This window comes from Cyprinodon tularosa, unplaced genomic scaffold (genome assembly GCF_016077235.1).
Source record: "Cyprinodon tularosa strain WSP-4 unplaced genomic scaffold, ASM1607723v1 ctg299, whole genome shotgun sequence".
In the NCBI taxonomy this organism is placed as follows: Eukaryota; Metazoa; Chordata; class Actinopteri; order Cyprinodontiformes; family Cyprinodontidae; genus Cyprinodon; species Cyprinodon tularosa.
Genome location: NW_024039006.1, coordinates 877,791 through 896,866, shown reverse-complemented (window position 1 = coordinate 896,866; position 19,076 = coordinate 877,791). Strand labels below are relative to the sequence as shown.

Genomic DNA, 19,076 nt, shown 5'->3' with positions numbered 1-19,076 from the left:
TGGATAACTGGATCAAGGAAAGACAAGAACCCCCTCAAACGTGAGTCCCGCTTCCACTGTGCTAAAGACTCAAACAGTTTTTCCTACAGCCCATGAACTGATCACTGAGATCTCCTCTCCAGGATTTTCAGTTCCGGTTCACCAGTTCCCTGAGGTCCTGATTCAACTCCTGTACAGTCATCTTAATAAACCTGTTAAACTTTTCCCCTGGTTCTCTGAGTGGTTCTCTGCGTGTGGGTCAGATCTCTTATATTGATCATGACAGATTCTAGAACTGAGGTTTTCCGGACCAAGATGTCTGTTGTATTTCCTGGCAATGCTGCTGATGGAGTTGTCAAAGTGTTTCCCATTTTGATCTTGAGGTTTCTAGCCCATACTGTGCACAGATGTTACTGTGCACAGATGTTCCTGTACATCCTGCAGTTATGTCCCTGAATGTGCCTTTTTGCACAGTCTGCACCTGGGGTCTTGTCCAGTGTGGTAGATGTGGGCCTCTATTGCTCTGGTTCTCAGGGCCTGCTTCTGTGCAGCCATGATGGGTGCCTCTGTGCAGTCCTTCAGTCCAGCTCTGTCTAGCCTTTGGTAGGATTTGCTCACACCTGCCACTTGTTAGGTTACATAACACAGTTACGTTTCAGTAGTACATCCTGTGTAGGGGCTTGTCCTCCCATGACAGAACCTCCAGTACCCAGTCTCCTCTTCCTTATTGTCTGAGAGATTTACTGAGCATGTCATATGTTGGATGGATGTTTTATTCTGAATAGTAGCTGCATTGCTGGATTTGGGGTGGAACCCTCCGTACATGGTTAGGAGCTTTTAGGTTTTAACATCTGGGGCCTTTATCTCATCCTTTGGCCATCTTTTTCCAGCAGGGTATTTGATTACTAGTAGAGTGTAGCGATTTACTGCCGGAGACTTGTTCTTGCCATTTAGCTTTCTTCTAAGGACCTAAAGTGTGTACAGATGCATCCGATGCTTCTGCTGCTTCTATGTTCATTGGCACAGAGTGGCTTTCCTATATTTGCAGTGATAAGCTTGTAAAATGTAGTTTTAAAAGATTTTAAGTGATTAAATCCACCTAAAAACTTCATCTGTGCAGTCAGTTCATCAAGATTCTGATTAAGAATATTATTTCGCTGTTGGAGCAGCTCAGACCCCCACATGACGACAGGGCTCTGTTGCTTGAAATCCCCTCAAACAGCAGCCACTGGCCCTATCGGCTCTTGGGGAATTTCCACTACTGTTCGTGACGGCTGGAAGGCATTTTTCATGTACATAATCGAAACTGCAGGGACCAGAATAATAAAATCATGTTAGGAATCCAGTTTATGTGGGTTGTGTTTTTGTGTCTTCTCTCCCTCCCCCACCAGGTGGTGGATTATGAATTCAATTATGATCTGCTGAGAAGGAAAACAGAGAAAAATAGATGAATAAACCTCTCTTACCTTTAGCATATCCACTCCAGAGTGTGCAAATCACTACAATAAATAACAGACAAATATTAGAACAAAAGAAAAATAAACATTAAACTTAAAAACCAGGTTTACAATGGATAAAACATTTTTCTTTGCAAGAATATGAAAAGTAAAACTGGTTTTAAGCTTTATACAATGGTACATGTAACACACGCCGCTTTGTTTTTAAAACATATAAATATAACTAATATAACTGCGGATGTCTGGGGAACAGTGATTCACCTACATTTTATGAATGCTGGCGTACCATGAATGATAAATTATGAACAGTTTAGTTTGTGCCTTCAACTTGTTTGCCCATAGGAAGACATTACTTGGATGTACGGAATATCTTCAGAACAGCTCCAAACCACACAAAACCTATATGGGTGAGTAGAACATGATGTAATGTCAAATAAAGGGCCCAATGTAAAAAAAAAAAAAAAAAAAAAACGGCGTTCCCCTTTAAGCTTTAATTCAAACATTAAACAGATTCAAATAAAATTTAAAGATAACATATAAACGGAATTTACAAAATCAGAGGTGTCAGGTAACAAAGTACAAATATTTGCTTACTGAAATTTAGTACACTTTTAAGGTATCTATACTTTACTCCATTACATTTTTTTTTCTTCCTACTTCTGACTTTTAATCATTACATTTTCGCATAAATGTCTGTACTGTCCATTCCTTACATTTTTACTCGTTACTCTAGGCTTTGGTTTAATGCAGAGGTCACGGATTAGCGGACCGCGGTCCAGAGTTAAGCCGAAAAGAGCATGTCTTCCGAGATATGCATCATCAGCCACGGGGCACGGCTGGCTCTGTACAACTGCGACTATCGACGAGGAAAATGGATTAAAATATGACAAATCGAGCTACTTGTTTTTATATTATAATATATATATATATAATATATATATATATATAAATATATATATATATATATAAAACATTTGGTTATTTTGCAGATTCATTTACAAAACTACGGGTGTTATGAACAACATTAAATCTAAAGATTTTGTCCAAGGTACGGCTGATTTATGTGTTGCAGTCTCTTGTTATTCACACACAACAATAAACAGTGATAGCTGATGGGAGTTTGGAAACTGCAAAGCGTCAGATAGCTATGGTGCAGTATTTATTCAGAAACATTGTGGGCTTTCTTACAATACTGAATGTTCTATAATTGTATTTGTTATTTTTTGATTATGCAAATCTTTTATTCTAAAAAAATCTATAATATTAGAGCAGCAAATTAACAAAGTTTCACAAAAGCCTGTTTAAAAGCTCCAAATGAGGCTTCAGATCACGCAGCGACAATAAAGCTATCATTGTTTTAAATGGTAGAATTTGCATTTACTGACCCTTTTCCTTTAACTACTGATGGATATACAGGAATACAGTCATACAAGTGTCAACTCCTCTCAGATAGGACAGGATGCAATTTTTTACAATTTCTATTTTTTTTTCTTAAAGGAAAATTCCGGTTTTTAACACTTTTAGCCCATTTTCTGTAGTGTCCAGGATGAAATCGAATGATCGACACCAAAATTTTGACGATTGGTCCTGTCTCTGCTATTTGGCTCATGCAGAATCCCCCCCTGGCTGCTTCAGAATGGCTTCCATAGTGCATGTCCGATAATGTCCTTAAAACAACCTTAAACGTTCTTTTTTAAAACTATGCTACTCACCGGGTCGTCAGCGCTGTTCAATGACGTTCCAAAAAAAGTTTCGTGAAGAAAAACCGTTCCTGTCTTGTTTTAGTTAGCATTTTGTAAATCCCAGAACTATTTTTTCCGATACATCACAACCGCTTATAAACTTCGAATCTGAAGCGTTGCACACTCCAGACCACTAGTTGGCGATGGTATCCTCTACCGTCAAACTCAAAGTCCAATATGTCCTCCTCAAGAATCCACCTTTCGTATTCCATTTTCAGAGTTTTTTAAAGTGTTTAACAGAGACGTTAGCACCTCGATGTCGGAGTACACAAAGTGAAGCAGAAACACTTGGGCCTTGCGAAAAGACTACAACTAAGCGTAAACAGGCCCCATTTCCGTTTCCGGTGGCGGAGGGATATTGACTATTCCAACAGAACTCAATGGGATTTACAAAATGCTAAATAAAACACTACAGGAACGTTTTTCTTTACGAAACTTTTTTTGGAACGTCATTGAACAGCGCTGACGACCCGGTGAGTAGCATATTTTAAAAAAAGAACGTTTAAGGTTGTTTTAAGTACATTTTCGGACATGCACTATGGAAGCCATTCTGAAGCAGCCAGGGGGGATTCTGCATGAGCCAAATAGCAGAGACAGGACCAATTGTCAAAATTTTGGTGTCGATCATTCGATTTCATCCTGGACACTACAGAAAATGGGCTAAAAGTGTTAAAAAACGGAATTTTCCTTTAAATTCAATGTATAACATGAATGCATAAATACCTCATTTTTTTCAGTGTTAAATTTTGCTTAAAGTAACAGATCATTTAAAATGTCTCCGGACCTTTACTGGTTGATGATTTGCTTTATTCGGGCCCCGCTGATTTTTAATTGGTTACCCCTGGTTTAATGTTTATAAATATTTATTTCACGTCATGTGCGCCATCCAATGCAGATCATTGGCGCCATCCACATCTAGTGAAATACATACTTTTTCGCTTTTACTTGAGTAAAGAGGTCAAGTTGATACTTTAACTGTTACCAGATTGTACTTACACTTCTACTTAAAGGAATAGTACACCCAAAACATGATTAGCCTTCATTTTCTACTCACCCCCATGCTGAACAACACCCTTGAGTACTTTTTTGATATCTCAAATGCATCTGGAGATCAGGGAGGCTTCTTGCTGTCTGCTGACATTCAAATAATGGAGGTCTATGGTGACCGAGACAGAAAGGTCCATAAAAGTCCACAAAAAACGTGTCAATATAAACAGTATAAACAGTAGTGTATAGGATTTCCTGAAAGCGCGCACTTGCGCGATCACGAGGCTACGGAAGCCGGCAGACCAAACCAGATGAAAGTGCGCATTCAGCGTCTGCTCTGCCGATAATGCAAGCGTAGAAAAAGAAATGTGCCGTTTACCTGTGCAAAGAAAGAAACAACGAAAGAAAAATGTCTGAGGACTTCAGTGTTGAGGAAGAGCATGAGTTCTTTGCCGAGCTGAATGCGCTGGTTTGGTCTGCCGGCTTCCATAGCGTCGGGATCGCGCAGGTGCGCGCTTTCAGGAAATCCTATACACTACTGTTTATGCTCTAAAAACATTCTAAATGACTTCGTTTCGAGTAAATTCTGGATGCTACCCACTCAGGAAACTTGGAATACATTGGACGAGCAGTATGGAGGAATATTGACACGTTTTTGTGGACTTTTATGGACCTTTCTGCCTCGGGCGCTGGGCACCTCCATTATTTGAATGTCAGCAGACAGCAAGAAGCCTCCCAGATCTCCAGATGCATTTGAGATATCAAAAAAGTACTCCAGAGTGTTGTTCAGCATGGGGGTGAGTAGAAAATGAAGGCTAATCATGTTTTGGGTGTACTATTCCTTTAAGTAAAAAATGTGTGGACTTTTGACACCACTATTTAAAATGAAGATCATATTGATTAATAACTTATACTTTAGACTCATATGTTAAAGTCAAGGCCTGCAATTTAGTTATCCATGGCCCCCTGGATGATATTTATTACCATTAGAACCAGCCTATTCCAAGAAGAGGCTGATTGAAGCCAAAATAAAAGGAGCCTGGATGGAAGGAGGGGCAGATCTGATCCTGCAGGTGATAGAGATGGACACGATGCTGAGTGAGGGGCAGGTGGGATCTGCACGATACTCTTATCGAGACGGAGCGCAACTTACAGACGTGGAGCTCTGCCCTGACTATGCCTTCTGTTCACCTCCTGGAATTGTGTGCCTGGCGTGTGGATCCCACCTGCCCCTCGTGTCCATCTCTATCACCTGCAAAATCAGCTCCCCTCATGTTACCTCAGTCTCTCTTCCCACGAAATTCTGGATGTTTTTCTGTAGTCTTTTTGATTCTTCTGTCCTTTTTGGTATTGGTCTGCTTTTTGTTTACAAAATTCCTTTTTAAAGTACCTCTGACTGAATTCTGGGTCCGCTTCGGTGATTCATCACAAAATTTTTACATTTCTTAGTACAAGACATTGCACTACTAGGACATGATTTTTCTTTCAAGGGAGTATTGTTTTGTCTGTGTGTCATAGAGTCTGGTATTGTATTTTATTTATTCAGATTTTTCAGTTGAATGGACTTGGGGAAAATGCAGATAAGAGCAATGAGAGAGAATACAACTGATTTGATTCTTTTTTTCCACCCACTATTTGAAAGCAGTGATCGATAGGATCGTACAGCAGCACAGTAATGCCTTTTTGGTTTATAATGCTTGCACTTTCATTAATATGTTTATCTTATTAAGTTTATCAATATAATAAAAGTTTATTAATAATATTGATATTTTAGTATTTTGATTTTAAAGAACGATGTGTTAGGTCTTGGTTCAATTGTCTATGTTCATTTCAATATGTTTTAATAAACATTTAACCAGTCCTGCCCTTGGCTTCTAGCAAATTCGTTTTTTTTTTGCGGTAGACTCTCCTCCATTGCAGTCAGGGCCATAAGTAGGCCTACTATTGAGGACGCCTATGTCATGTCTTCTGTATTTTTTTATTTGTTTCAATTTTTGCTTAAATTATGGTAAACTAAAAATAAATTGTACTGAAACTGACTGTTGTTTCCCAAGGAACTGTATGGTGTTTTAGATTTGCAGAGCCTTTAGTAGTGCGGCTGTCCGTTTCTTAACTCACAATAACCCAAGTACAGACTGGGGTCCTCGCCAAGTATGTTCTTGAGAAGAACACAGGAAAGTGTGGACTTGGGGAGAATGGGAGCATGCAGCATAAACATGGGTCAATTGGAACAGAAGCGTACTCGTGACGTCATCACGCACTCGGCTCGTCTGGAGCTGCATTTCACCGCCTGCTATTAATAGTCTGTAGATAATTATAAATTAGTACTGTTTCATTTATTGGGGGTATAATGGTTAACACATTCAGATAAACACATTTTGCCAAATAAAACAAAAAACTTGCCACCAGAGCCAGCAGTCCTTCACACACGGCTAGGCAAAGAGAGGGCTGCTGCAGAGGGGCTATGATTAGACCTGGCTGCCGTTACCCTTTGGAGGTCTGCTGATTGCCGTGGTCCTCTCAACTTCAGAAATGTTTTTAAAATTACGCATTATCTATACTTCTCAGTACTAGAACAGAGGCTGATGACGTTTCACGAGTACACAAGCATATGAGAACACACAAGTACACATATTGAGAACGACAAGTCATTCGAGGGTTTGGACAACTTGCTGCACTTCGTCATCAACATGCAGTGTCGCTATGGTAACCGCCACAAACAGGCTCCGGATGCTGTTAGTGAGTCTATCATTAATGGCCATTGTCATTGCGTTGTGGTCCAGTTTTGATGACACAAAAAAAGAAATTCACCATGGACTAAGTAATTTACGCTGGCAAACGAAAAAAATGTTTCAGGTAAACTTCTTTAGTTTTCCCAGTTAATTTTTCCTCAGATAAGCAAACAGAAGAAGACAAACATTTCCTCCATGCTTCTCTTGTGCAGGTAAAAAACCATACGCCCACCCAGATGCATGCTGGTCCTACCATTGACAGCCTATTTATAAAAATAATTCACACAAATTAATCATAACTAACCAAAAACAAAGGAACATGACTAAATGACCAAAAACAATAATCTGAAAACAGATATCAAACAATAAAGTAGAATAAACTTAACTAAAAACAAAAATCTTTGGAAATAAATAATGTAATTATGGTACTGAAATTACTTATTTCTATCCTTAACTCACTAAAGAACGCTAATACACATCTTTAAAAAAAAGTTTAGACTTTTCTGAGACAATGTTGATGCTTTTTAAATGTTCAGTTAAACTGCTTCTCTGACATCATCATTAGTCATGCTCAGAGTAGACCAGCAAATTTGATTAAACCATTTTTATTTACATTTTAGTTTTTTTTTTTCTGTAGATTACGCACTATACAGGTGCTGGTCATAAAATTAGAATATCATGAAAAAGTAGATTGATTTCAGTAATTCCATTTAAAAAGTGAAACTTGTATATTATATTCATACATTACATACAAACTCATATATTTCAGATGTTTATTTTGTTTAATTTTGATGATTACAAATGACAACAAATGAAAATCTCAAATTCATCATATCAGTAAATTAGAATATTACTGAAGACCAATAAAAACAAAGGATTTATAGAAATGTTGGCCAACTGAAAAGTATGAACATGAAAAGTATGAGCATGTACAGCACTCAGTATTTAGTTGGGCCTCCTTTGGCCTGTATTACTGCAGCAATGCGGCGTGGCATGGAGTCGATCAGTCTGTGGCACTGCTCAGGTGTTATGATAGCCCAGGTTGCTCTAATAGTGGCTTTTAGCTCTTCTGAATTGTTGGGTCTGGTGTATTGCATCTTCTTCTTCACAATACCCCATAGATTTTCTATGGGGTTAAGGTCAGGAGAGTTTGCTGGCCAATTAAGAACAGGGATACCATGGTCCTTCAACCAGGTACTGGTAGCTTTGGCACTGTGTGCAGGTGCCAAGTCCTGTTGGAAAATGAAATCTGCATCTCCAAAAAGTTGGTCAGCTGCAGGAAGCATGACGTGCTCTAAAACTTCCTGGTATGTGGCTGCGTTGACCCTGGACCTCAGAAAACACAATGGACCAACACCAGCAGATGACATGGCACCCCAAACCATCACTGACTGTGGAAACTTTACACTGGACTTCAAGCAACGTGGATGAAGTGCCTCTCTTCTTTTCCTCCAGACTCTGGGACCTTGATTTCCAAAGGAAATGCAAAATTTACTTTCATCAGAGAACATGACTTTGGACCACTCACCAGCAGTCCAGTCCTGTTTCTCTTTAGCCCAGGCAAGAAGCTTCTGACGCTGTCTGTGGTTCAAGAGTGGCTTGACACAAGGAATGCGACAGCAGAAACCCATGTCTTTCATACGTCTGTGTGTGGTGGTTCTTGAAGCACTCACTCCAGCTGCAGTCCACTCTTTGTGAATCTCCCCCACATTTTTGAATGGGTTTTGTTTCACAATCCTCTCCAGGGTGCGGTTATCTCTCTTGCTTGTACACTTTTTTCGACCACATCTTTTCCTTCCCTTCGCCTCTCTATTAATGTGCTTGGACACTGAGCTCTGTGAACAGCCAGCCTCTTTAGCGATGACCTTTTGTGTCTTGCCCTCCTTGTGCAAGGTGTCGATGGTCGTCTTTTGGACAACTGTCAAGTCAGCAGTCTTCCCCATGATTGTGTAGCCTATAGAACTAGACTGAAAGACCATTTAAAGGCTTTTGCAGGTGGTTTGAGTTAATTAGCTGATTAGAGTGTGGCACCAGGGGCCATCAATTTTGAACCTTTTCACAATATTCTAATTTTCTGATATGATGAATTTGAGATTTTCATTTGTTGTCATTTGTAATCATCAAAATTAAACAAAATAAACATCTGAAATATATGAGTTTGTATGTAATGTATGAATATAATATACAAGTTTCACTTTTTAAATGGAATTACTGAAATCAATCTACTTTTTCATGATATTCTAATTTTATGACCAGCACCTGTATACTATAACGTTAACATGAAAGAAAGAAACATAAAACTCAAAAAGACTAGATTTATGTTGACATCCAAAGCCAAGAAAGTTAGCTCCTGTACAGATCGGGCACCGACGACTGATAAAACAGACATTTATTTTCTCAGGAAATACATTGTTAACCTTTAACACATTGTATTTTAGTACGCTTACTATTTTCTTGGAGGGAAAAACATAATTTAGGCCTTTTTTACAAAATAAATCGAGAGCGACCCGGATGTATATCTGGATGCTCATATTAGCTGATGGTACGGATTCTGCGTCCGAGACGGATCGGGTAGTGACAGCTGTTATTGGAATAGGACTCCATAAAGCTACACATGAAGGTGGAGAGCATTTTAAGTTGTAGATGACGGTGAGATAAACAAGCATTTTCAGGGGGAAATATTCAGCCCAGCAAGCTGTTCAGACAGCAAAGAACCATCAAACCAAAGCTTATTTAACTCCATCAGTCACTTTCCACCGACTGAATCAACATCCATTATGCGACTGATATGTTAGCCATGTGTTGGATGTTGAACCCACAGGCGTAACTTTCTAAAGGACTGGTGTGGACATGTCACCCCCAACTTTGGCCTGACGGGGACAGTCCCCACCTATACTTTCCACTTTTTTCCCCTTTCCACTCATTTACTTAAGCCAAAGGTAGCAAAGGTTGGGTGCAGCTATCTGAGTTCAGAGCGTTTTGAGTCAGTGATTTTTTTTCCCTCTCTCGTGCTGCTTCAGTGTCCCGCCTCTTGGTGTAACATAATCGGATCTGTCGCTTTAAGACATCTGATTTGCTGGTGAAATTCACTGTGTACAAAGTAGCTACGTGGAGCAGGACAGAAACACAGCAGCACTCAGTGATTATTAACCGGCAGCTACTTTGATGTTTAAGTAAAATATAAAAAATTTGAGATGCCACCAAAAAATCCGTTCATTAGACATATGGAGCTTTTTCTGCAAAAATGGCAACAGGTTATAAGTTTATAAAAGTGAGTATTATAATGCAAGAAGCTTGAGAAAACATAGTTTAAATGTTCTGTACTTCTTTTACTAGTTTAAAAAATATAGGTTTCTCAGAGGACCATGACTCAAAATTACATGTTAAAATGTTTTCTTATTGTGCAGACAGAATCAAGCTGTAAGGCTTCTACATATCTTGAAATTTTGTTTCTTGCATCATCATATTAGTAAATAGGTTTGTAAATCTTTTTAAACAGAGCACAGCGAGAAGTAGGGATAACTGCAGATTTAAAGGTGAAACAGGTTTACTGGGGTATGTAACATGCAAAAAAATATATCTCCAAGTTTACCAGAAAGTTTACAAGAAAAAGATATGTTATTCTATATTTAAAATGTAACATACCCATATATTTGACTGGATGGATGGAATTGAAATTGGACAGTCTAGCGAATTTGGCATTGGAATCAGCTGTTATTTGTTATTTTTTTATACATTAATATTTTGGGGCTACATATATATATAATGCACCAAAAGCCATCTCTCTAACTATCTATAAATATAAATATCAGTGTATTATGGTTCTCTTGTGTTCTCAACAATAGGAAAGCAGTCAATAAATATATGTTTGAGCTCATTTTTGGAAAATACAAAAACCTAATTAAAGTGTTTGTGTCGAGTTACTGTAGATCCATTAGTCCCCACCCACCCTTCCAGTGTCCCCACCAACTTTCATTACCAAGTTACACCCTTGGTTGAACCTGTTTATTATTTCTGCCATATGCCAAAGCAAATGCAGCAAGATATCACAAAGCGGAAGAGAAAGTCCTGCACAAAAATAAAATAAAGCATCAGCTTAATTTTCATAATAATAACAATAATTTTCTGTGGTAAGCTTCCCTCACTTAAAGAGTCACCACGGTCCTTCAAAAAGCATCAGAATACACCATTTTATTGAGAACTGTTGTAATGTTGAAGAATACTATATTTTTTTATTAAATAAAATTCCTTAACTGTGCATATTTTATGCTGTTTATTTAATATTTATCCTTCAACTTATTTACATCAATTTTTACTATTTCATATTTTGACATTGGACTGCTCTGGAACCTGCAAAACTAATTAAATTACATGTTAACATTTGTTAAATGACAAATAAAACTCCTTGAAACATGTAGAAATACAATATTGTTTTCATTTCTATCAGTTTAGTTTTTGACTGTGTTGATATTCTTTACTGGAAAAACAGGATGTGGAGGAAAAGGCCAAGTCAAACCGAGCTCCTCTTTTGGCCCAAGCAGCAAGAGGAGCAGTCAGGATAGAGATAGAGTGAGATCTCATACTAGAAAAGGAAAATGTTTTGGTTTTAAAACTAAAGTTTTAAAAGTGAAATGTTTAATACTTGATACTTAAGGTATTGTTTAAAATGATAATAGAACTTGGAGTTTAATGGGTTTAATGGAGCAGGGCTGAACACAGACTCACAACAGCAATCTCTGTAGTTGGCCATTTTACAGAGAGCCTTTTTCACCGTGGCACAGCATGAATTATTTAATGGAAATGCTGTTTATTCCTTCTGAGATTTTCAGAGTGAAGGAATCTTTTTGAAAATGTCTTGGCACTTATAGAGAACAGAGCCCTCTCCTTTTCTCCTCCCTGTCTTTTAGCCCATCTCTGCTCAAACTTCTCCACCAGAGATGAGGTAAAAACAAAACATAGTTGGTTTCATTTGATAATCATGCTTAAGAATTAATATCAAAATTCCCTCTTTTAGTGTTTATTGACAAAACATTTGCTGAAATCTTGAAAAGCATGTACGTCATGTCATTTCTCTTGTGCAATACATTAAAGATAACTTTATAACACTTGTTTTCATCAAGTGTCAGAGGAGGACTTGTGGAGAATATGATAATAATATTAAAAATAATAATAACAGTTAGAAAAATAGAACAAGCCGACATTTTTAGAATAAAAACACCAGAAAAACAGTGGAAAGAAATAAACAACAGCAGAGAAACCAGTTCATTCTAATAACACTATTCATCCTGAAAGAATGAACTGAGAATATGATTGTGAGCTTTAATCAGTCAGCCAGACTCACTAGAAACAAATCTGATTTCCCACATCTAAGGATAAATCTTCAGTGATATCAGAGATTTAAAGAGATGCTGCTGTGACCGATTTCTTAATCATAAGTCCTTCCTCAGCTTTCTCAGCCTCCTCCATCTTCTAAAATCTGGTGAATCTTTCTGAAATGATTCTGCTGCTACAACAAATCATTCTGGCTTCCAACTGTAGTAGGACACAAGCATAGGTACCTAGGCCTTCAGTGGGGCCCCCTCTACTTCTACTTCCTAACCCCTTGACGTCTGAATATAAATGTGTGTATATATATAATAAACTGTTAGGGACCAGTTGTAACAGAAACAAGAGCTTACCAAAGGTTCCTGTTCACTAACTGGCACTGAGGGAATGCACATGCTATCTTGGTAATACAAAGGGTCTGTTGTATATTTGCAATGATGTGTGTCAAGGGGTTGATATCACCATTTTCACATTTTAATGAAATAAACCCCCAATAATACTCATATATAATATGACTACTATAATATGAAATGTAACTAGTGCAGGTATAACCGGAAGATTAGTATGAGGGTGAATACAGAAACCAATTAAGCACGAAGCCCAGTTAAGACAATTGTAAATGTCTACTCTATAACTGCAGCTCGGCCATATTTACATCAGCAGGAGCCATTCAGATTAAATATGCATCAAACTACCAGATAGAATACACAATCCATCCTTCTGATTTTGTGCAGGAAATCTTAGTATCTCCATTTATTATCAGCCATTGAGGCCAGAAAAACATGAAACGAAAACAGATATAAAATGCTGATTCTTGCTACCTTAAGATAACATCAGTCAGCACTGCTGACCCTGAAGGCTCTGGGCAGATTTGACTGACATAGCAACACACAGAGGCTGAAATTTGATTGGACAAAAAATATAGCAACCACATAAATGCAATGGAATCATCGCAGCCAAGAGAAATTTAAATTAACAGATTGTTTGGAATAAAATCAAAGGTTTAGGTTATGAATGTAGGTTAGTTTTTCTGAGTGATTTTAGGCCAGCAGAAAAGGCTTTGAAGGCTCTGACTGCCCACCACTGGACACAAGTAACAAGGTTTGATCACATCTGGCTGCCACAGAGTAACATGTTCAAATCCTATATATTTTTAAAGTTTCATACTGTACTTAAAAAAATAAAGTAATATGATACTTTAATTTTTCAGCAAAGACAGTTTAAACTAGCAACATACTATAAACTGCACTATGTAAATTCTCCAATAGATGGAAAGAAAGTAGGTAATTTACTTACAGAAGAAGCCCAGCCTGCAGAGCAAAGTGTGCCCCATCCTCACTTCCAGACCTGCTGCACAGAATCAGAAAACTTTGTTCAAACTTCAGCACAGAAAAGGAGAAGTTACATTAAATGCATATAAAAACTAATGTTCTTATACCTCTTCTTCAGACCATAAAAGTCCTGATCTGTCTGTTTCCTTCCCTTTTTTTTTCAAAGTTCATAAAGTACGTAGCTGCGTCTTTCACCACAATGATGTGTTAGAAACAGATTTCCTGTCTCTGCAGGAACTTCATCTCAGTTTGTGGGAAAATATATCTGTCAGGTTTCAAACATTGTTTAAATGCTAATACACTACTCATTTTTAAAAGACTTGGGGTTCCTAAACACATAAGGGAGGTTTGTTCTAAACAAAAAGACGTTAAATTATGAGCTTTACAACTTTTTCTGCTCTACGCGCATTGTGTTAGAATTATAAATTAAATACAGTTCATCTCTTTTTTTCTCTATCGTCTACAATCTATTTATGCAGCCATTTTCTTGCTGCAAGTATCCGTCTATGGACTTGAAAACAATTCACAGTTGTCTGTTATCCTAACAATTTATCTTAGCTCTTCCATAACACTTCTTTATTTTCTTTCCTGCTGTTGCATGAAGACGCACAGAGTTTAGACCCACCCCATATCTGCAAGAGACTGACCTCTCAGGCTGAGCCAGGTCATCTGACAGAGGACCATTTGAACATTTAATATCATCCTATAAAATATATCTTTAAAAACAAGAAACAAAAGTAACCAAAGTAGATCATTTAATAAAAAAACAAAACAAAACATGAAAAACTAATATAGGATATAGCATCAATATATGGTATGGGGCTGCCATGTGGTCAGTCTCTTCTGCTTTCTGTGTGCTGCAGTGACTTCCTACTCTACCATATAAAGAAAATCATTGCCTATGTGGTAAACGTTCTTGCATTTGGCTGCAAAAATGCAATTATCTTATTCATTCACGCCTTTTCAAGTTAATAGACCAATAGTAGTTTTTGAATAAAGAGATAATGCCATATGCATCACAAACACTTGTGAATCTTGCTTTGTAAATATGTAATTCTTATGTGCTTGTTTGAATCAGCATGTTAATGTGTGGATCTTATCATGTGTGTACCTGTCCAGCCATCAGAGTGAGGACCATTTTTTCAATTTCACCATCAGAGTGAGGACCAGTTGTTGCAAAGTGAGGACATTTTGGCGGTCCTCACAGGCTATTTTGCTAACGGTTAGGTTAAGGGCTAAGGTGTCAATTGGGTTAGGGTTAGGGTGAGGAATGCATTGGTAATGGTTAGGTTTAGGATTAGTGCATAGAAAGGGTTGAAAATGACCGAAAATCAATGGAAGTCAATGGGATACGACACATGGTCCTCACTACATATAGTAGAACAAAATGTGTGTGTGTGTATCTCGTGCTGTGCTTGTGTGAATCACATATATGACTTTGTGAAAACTGAGACTTTTCTAGCTCCGTATAAACTAACACCTTCACCACATTTAGATAGCAGCTACACTGTTAGGAAGTAGATAAGAAGTATCAAACATTGTGAAAGATGCTCAGTTTAGACTTAGACAGATTTATTTGTCATTTTCTTTACATAAGTGTAAAAAAAAAAAGAAATGTCGTTTAGATCAGCTCTCTGGACAATTTCATTGCAGCCTTGAAGCATCGTTAGAAAATATTTACAGGAAATTGGATGATTTTTCCAAGGCAACATTTTATATCTTTAATTACCATTCTTGCCATTTTACTTTAAAAAATATATGTTTCTGGAGAAGTAACATACATTTAGCTTTAAATGCTCTACTTCCTCATTTTAAAGCAGGATAAAAAGCCGCTATGAGATCATTAATTGAGGTGAAGGGACATTTATTTTGAAACCTGCTTTGGATTTAGAAGAACTATGTCACCAACTTAGTCTCTAAAGTTTGTCTATTCCTGCCTTTATTGTTGGGACCTGATCAGGAAAGCCTGCATCGAGCTAATGACTGCTAAAAAATAGAAACCAGGCCTGCTACAACCTGGAAGGATATGAAGGTATACTGGATGGATGGATGGATGGATGGATGGATGGATGGATGGATGGATGGATGGATGGATGGATGGATGGATGGATGGATGGATGGATGGATGGATGGATGGATGGATGGATGGATGGATGTGTTATAGAGCAATACCGACTGACGGTTTGTTTTGATGCAGCCTGTCCCTCTGACATCACATCCTGAATCATGTCGCACCTTTACATTCACTAAGGAAAATCTCTTTCTTTGAACCTTGGTCTGGATGCAACAGAGAGACCTGAAATTCTAGCTGGATATCACGTTACATGTGGTGCAATCTCAGTAACCGAAGTCCATTTTTCTTGGCAAAAAACTGCATCCCTCTTTGAAAAGAGCTCTGAGCTTAAAATGTAGCAGAGCCTTGGTGGTACACCCCCTCTGATACAACAAATGAGGAGTTTTGTTAAATATCCGCCATAGATCAATCAATCATATCATCACCTGGTTCCTGTCCTGGCCAGACACCTTGTGTCAGGTGTGTCATTCTGCGCTGTGACTTGTTCCGACCCAAACACTTTAGTCACTGCCTGCCTTCCTGAGCTGTGGGCTCTAGTAACACCCAGTGCTGAGGTGAGAGCATCATGAGCAGATCTCTTCAAAGCTGCATAGGTTCCCCAGAAGTTCAAGGTCTACGATATCATCTCTGCTGTATTAGAATGACTCTTAGTTTCCCAGAGTGGCCTAGGTGGACATAAGACCGTGACCCATTGGTGTGAGGCCGCCAACGAAACAACTACTCACAACAGATGGTCCTAATCCTTCCTCTCCCCTCCCATGGAAATGTGCCCCATACATACACACTTCATCATTTCATCATTCTTCTCCTTCACTAGACATTGATATATTGTAGTATATTAAAAATTAATAGTAAAATGAGTCTTATCGGGCTACCTTTAGTTTCACTACTCCCCTCCTCACCCACGCTCCCTCCATTCATCTTCTGGTCGCAATCTTTACTCACTGTAGCAGCAGCAACGTCCACCTCTTCCTCTTTGGTTCTTTGAAAGAACGTGTTTATTTTGGGAAGTATTTTCCATTCTTCCAGCAGCTCTTTGCTTTTTCTTTTATGGAATCCACTTAAGTACCACATTTTCGTATTCATCGTCGAGAACACATTTTACGTAACGGTTATGGATTTAATCTACGCTCTGGATTACCCATAATTCCAAGTCGTATTGTAAAAAAAGAAAATAAAACTCAAATACATTGTTCTTTTAAGACCTTTATTGTGGTTTGAAACATATTTTATGAGTGTATTTTTACCAACCGTCCAATGAACAGTTATTAACATAGTAATTTAAAGTACCACTGTCTGCTTTGCTATTGGTGTCGTGTTTAAACGGCTCACCATCATGTTGAAATCTGACATGTGTTGGGGTATAAATACGGTCCGATCAGTCATCCTATTATCAGTTAGGTTTAAGAGGAATTTTTCGCTCCATTACATCTGCAAAGAGACATCCTTGTCCACAATTGTGTAAGGGACCTACCTGGTGTCAGAGGTCGGGGCCCCCTAAGCAACTGCAGTCTCTGCTTACCGATAGTTACGGCATTGTTCCTCTCCACTGTCGCTACAAGCATGCTCGGTGTGAGGGATTTCTTTCGAGTACTTTGAAACACCCTGACTGTATGATCAGGCTCAATTGTGTAATGATCTCAGAATACTGGACCCAGAATTCAAGGCGAGACAGGCAGTGGGAAAGTTAAAAGCGTTTATTGAATACAAACAGGTGCGCGGGGCTGCTCGTCTGCTGCGGGGCGGATTCAAAGTTCAGTCCGTTCGCGGAGAACATCAGAATCCCGGAGGGAGGTTTGACCGCAGATGCGGCGGGCGACGCCCTCAGAGTTCTTAGAGAGCTCCAGCCGACGCCGAGCAGCAACAGAGTCCAGAAGGGAAATCCAAGGCCGAAGTCAGGAGACAGTTCCAGGTTCAGAAGCCGGTAGAATCCAGGACCAGATACGACAAACAGAGCAGACAGGGGCAAGGCAAAAACTTGAGATCCTCAGGGCAGAAACTGGTCACAACTGGGAAAACAGACAGACTAAAGATTGCGAGGGAACGTCTCACAAAAACACGAATAACTTCGCGCTGATGGGAGGCAAACACACAACCTAAATAGTAGAGAAACCAGGTGGAAATGATCTGCGATAATCAGCCGCAGAACCAATTAGACAGGGGAGCAAGGAGCAAAGGAAAAAACCAAACCTTCAGCGCCAAGATCATGACAGAATTGTCTCTGTAAAGTGCCATGAGATGACTTGTGTTATGAATTGGTGCTATATAAAGTTAATTGAAATTTTTTTTAACTTTACCTCCTTTTTATGTACATAAAAACATAACAAAAAAGGAAGTGGTTGAACCTGTTTTTTTACATTTCTCAGCTGTATGATTTTTCTTAGGCTAACGATCTTGATAACAAATTAGGACCAGATGAAAGAAATACTGAAAAGTTCTCACAAATGGTTAAAATGTTTTTATTTTCAAAAGAGTCTATAGAACATTAAACTAAAATTATATTATTATTTTTTTTGCTGCATTGGTTTTACAAGGAAGCATTTGCCTCATTAAACTAAGCTTCTATTCATCAGACTTTTGTTTGTAATGTTTTGATTGTTAATAAGTTTCATGAGGGCTACCTCTTGAATGATAACCAGACTGTGAGATTGTGAGATTTATTTAAATCACATATAGTCCTGGTATTCTGTTTGGTGTGTAATTGATGTATTTTAGTAAAGAGATGTAGGTACTCTGGCTAAGCTGTTGTGCTATCAGTTTATCAAAAGCATATAACTGTTCAAGTTCAATCCAACTTACAGAGAATGTCTAATTGCATTTAGCTATTCATTTTTTAATACATAACAGGCACTGTTTCTCATTCAATCCGAGCCAATAACTAGTTTTATGAAATGCTAGAGGAACATGTCCAACCAGTTATACAATTCTTAGAATATAGAAATGTTTTACATTAAAATGTTAGCAAAAAAGTCAATAGTGCACTTACCAAAGAAGTCCGGCCAGTACAGCAGCCTGTTTAACATGCTTACATATGGACCTGCTGCAAAGTATACTGAGCATTATAACGTGTTCCTTCCCCTTTTACACAAAGTACACACCAGTGCAAATACTGTGACTGTAGCAGTTAATAGAAACTGGAACATTTCCTGTCCATTGCATATTGGCAACAATATGATTTCAAATAAGTGTGACAACAATCTCTTCACATTCAGTCAGATTAGATGCAGAAAACATTGAAGAGAGTTTGATTTACTCGAATAACTAAAGTAAATGTTCTCACCTTTTCTTCTGGTGAAAAATTTCAGCTTTTTTCATTAAATCTGACTTAGCTTATGGCATTTTACAATGAACAGGCTAACTCTCTATATATGCAAAGCTGATAAATACTTCATGCAAAAGTCTTACATTTATAATTTTAGCAAAACATGGTGCTACAAAGTATTTTCTGG

The 19,076-nt window shown here is 38.2% G+C and overlaps 1 long non-coding RNA gene across 1 annotated transcript; it reads right to left on the bottom strand.

Annotated features, from left to right (window-relative positions):
- Nucleotides 1-1,445: 1,445 nt before the first annotated feature.
- On the bottom strand, nt 1,446-18,668 carry LOC119787467. The gene is made up of 3 exons (XR_005281324.1): nt 18,614-18,668; nt 13,519-13,572; nt 1,446-1,478 (listed from the first exon to the last, which is right to left on the bottom strand). It is a non-coding gene; the product is annotated as an uncharacterized LOC119787467 (long non-coding RNA).
- Nucleotides 18,669-19,076: the final 408 nt, after the last annotated feature.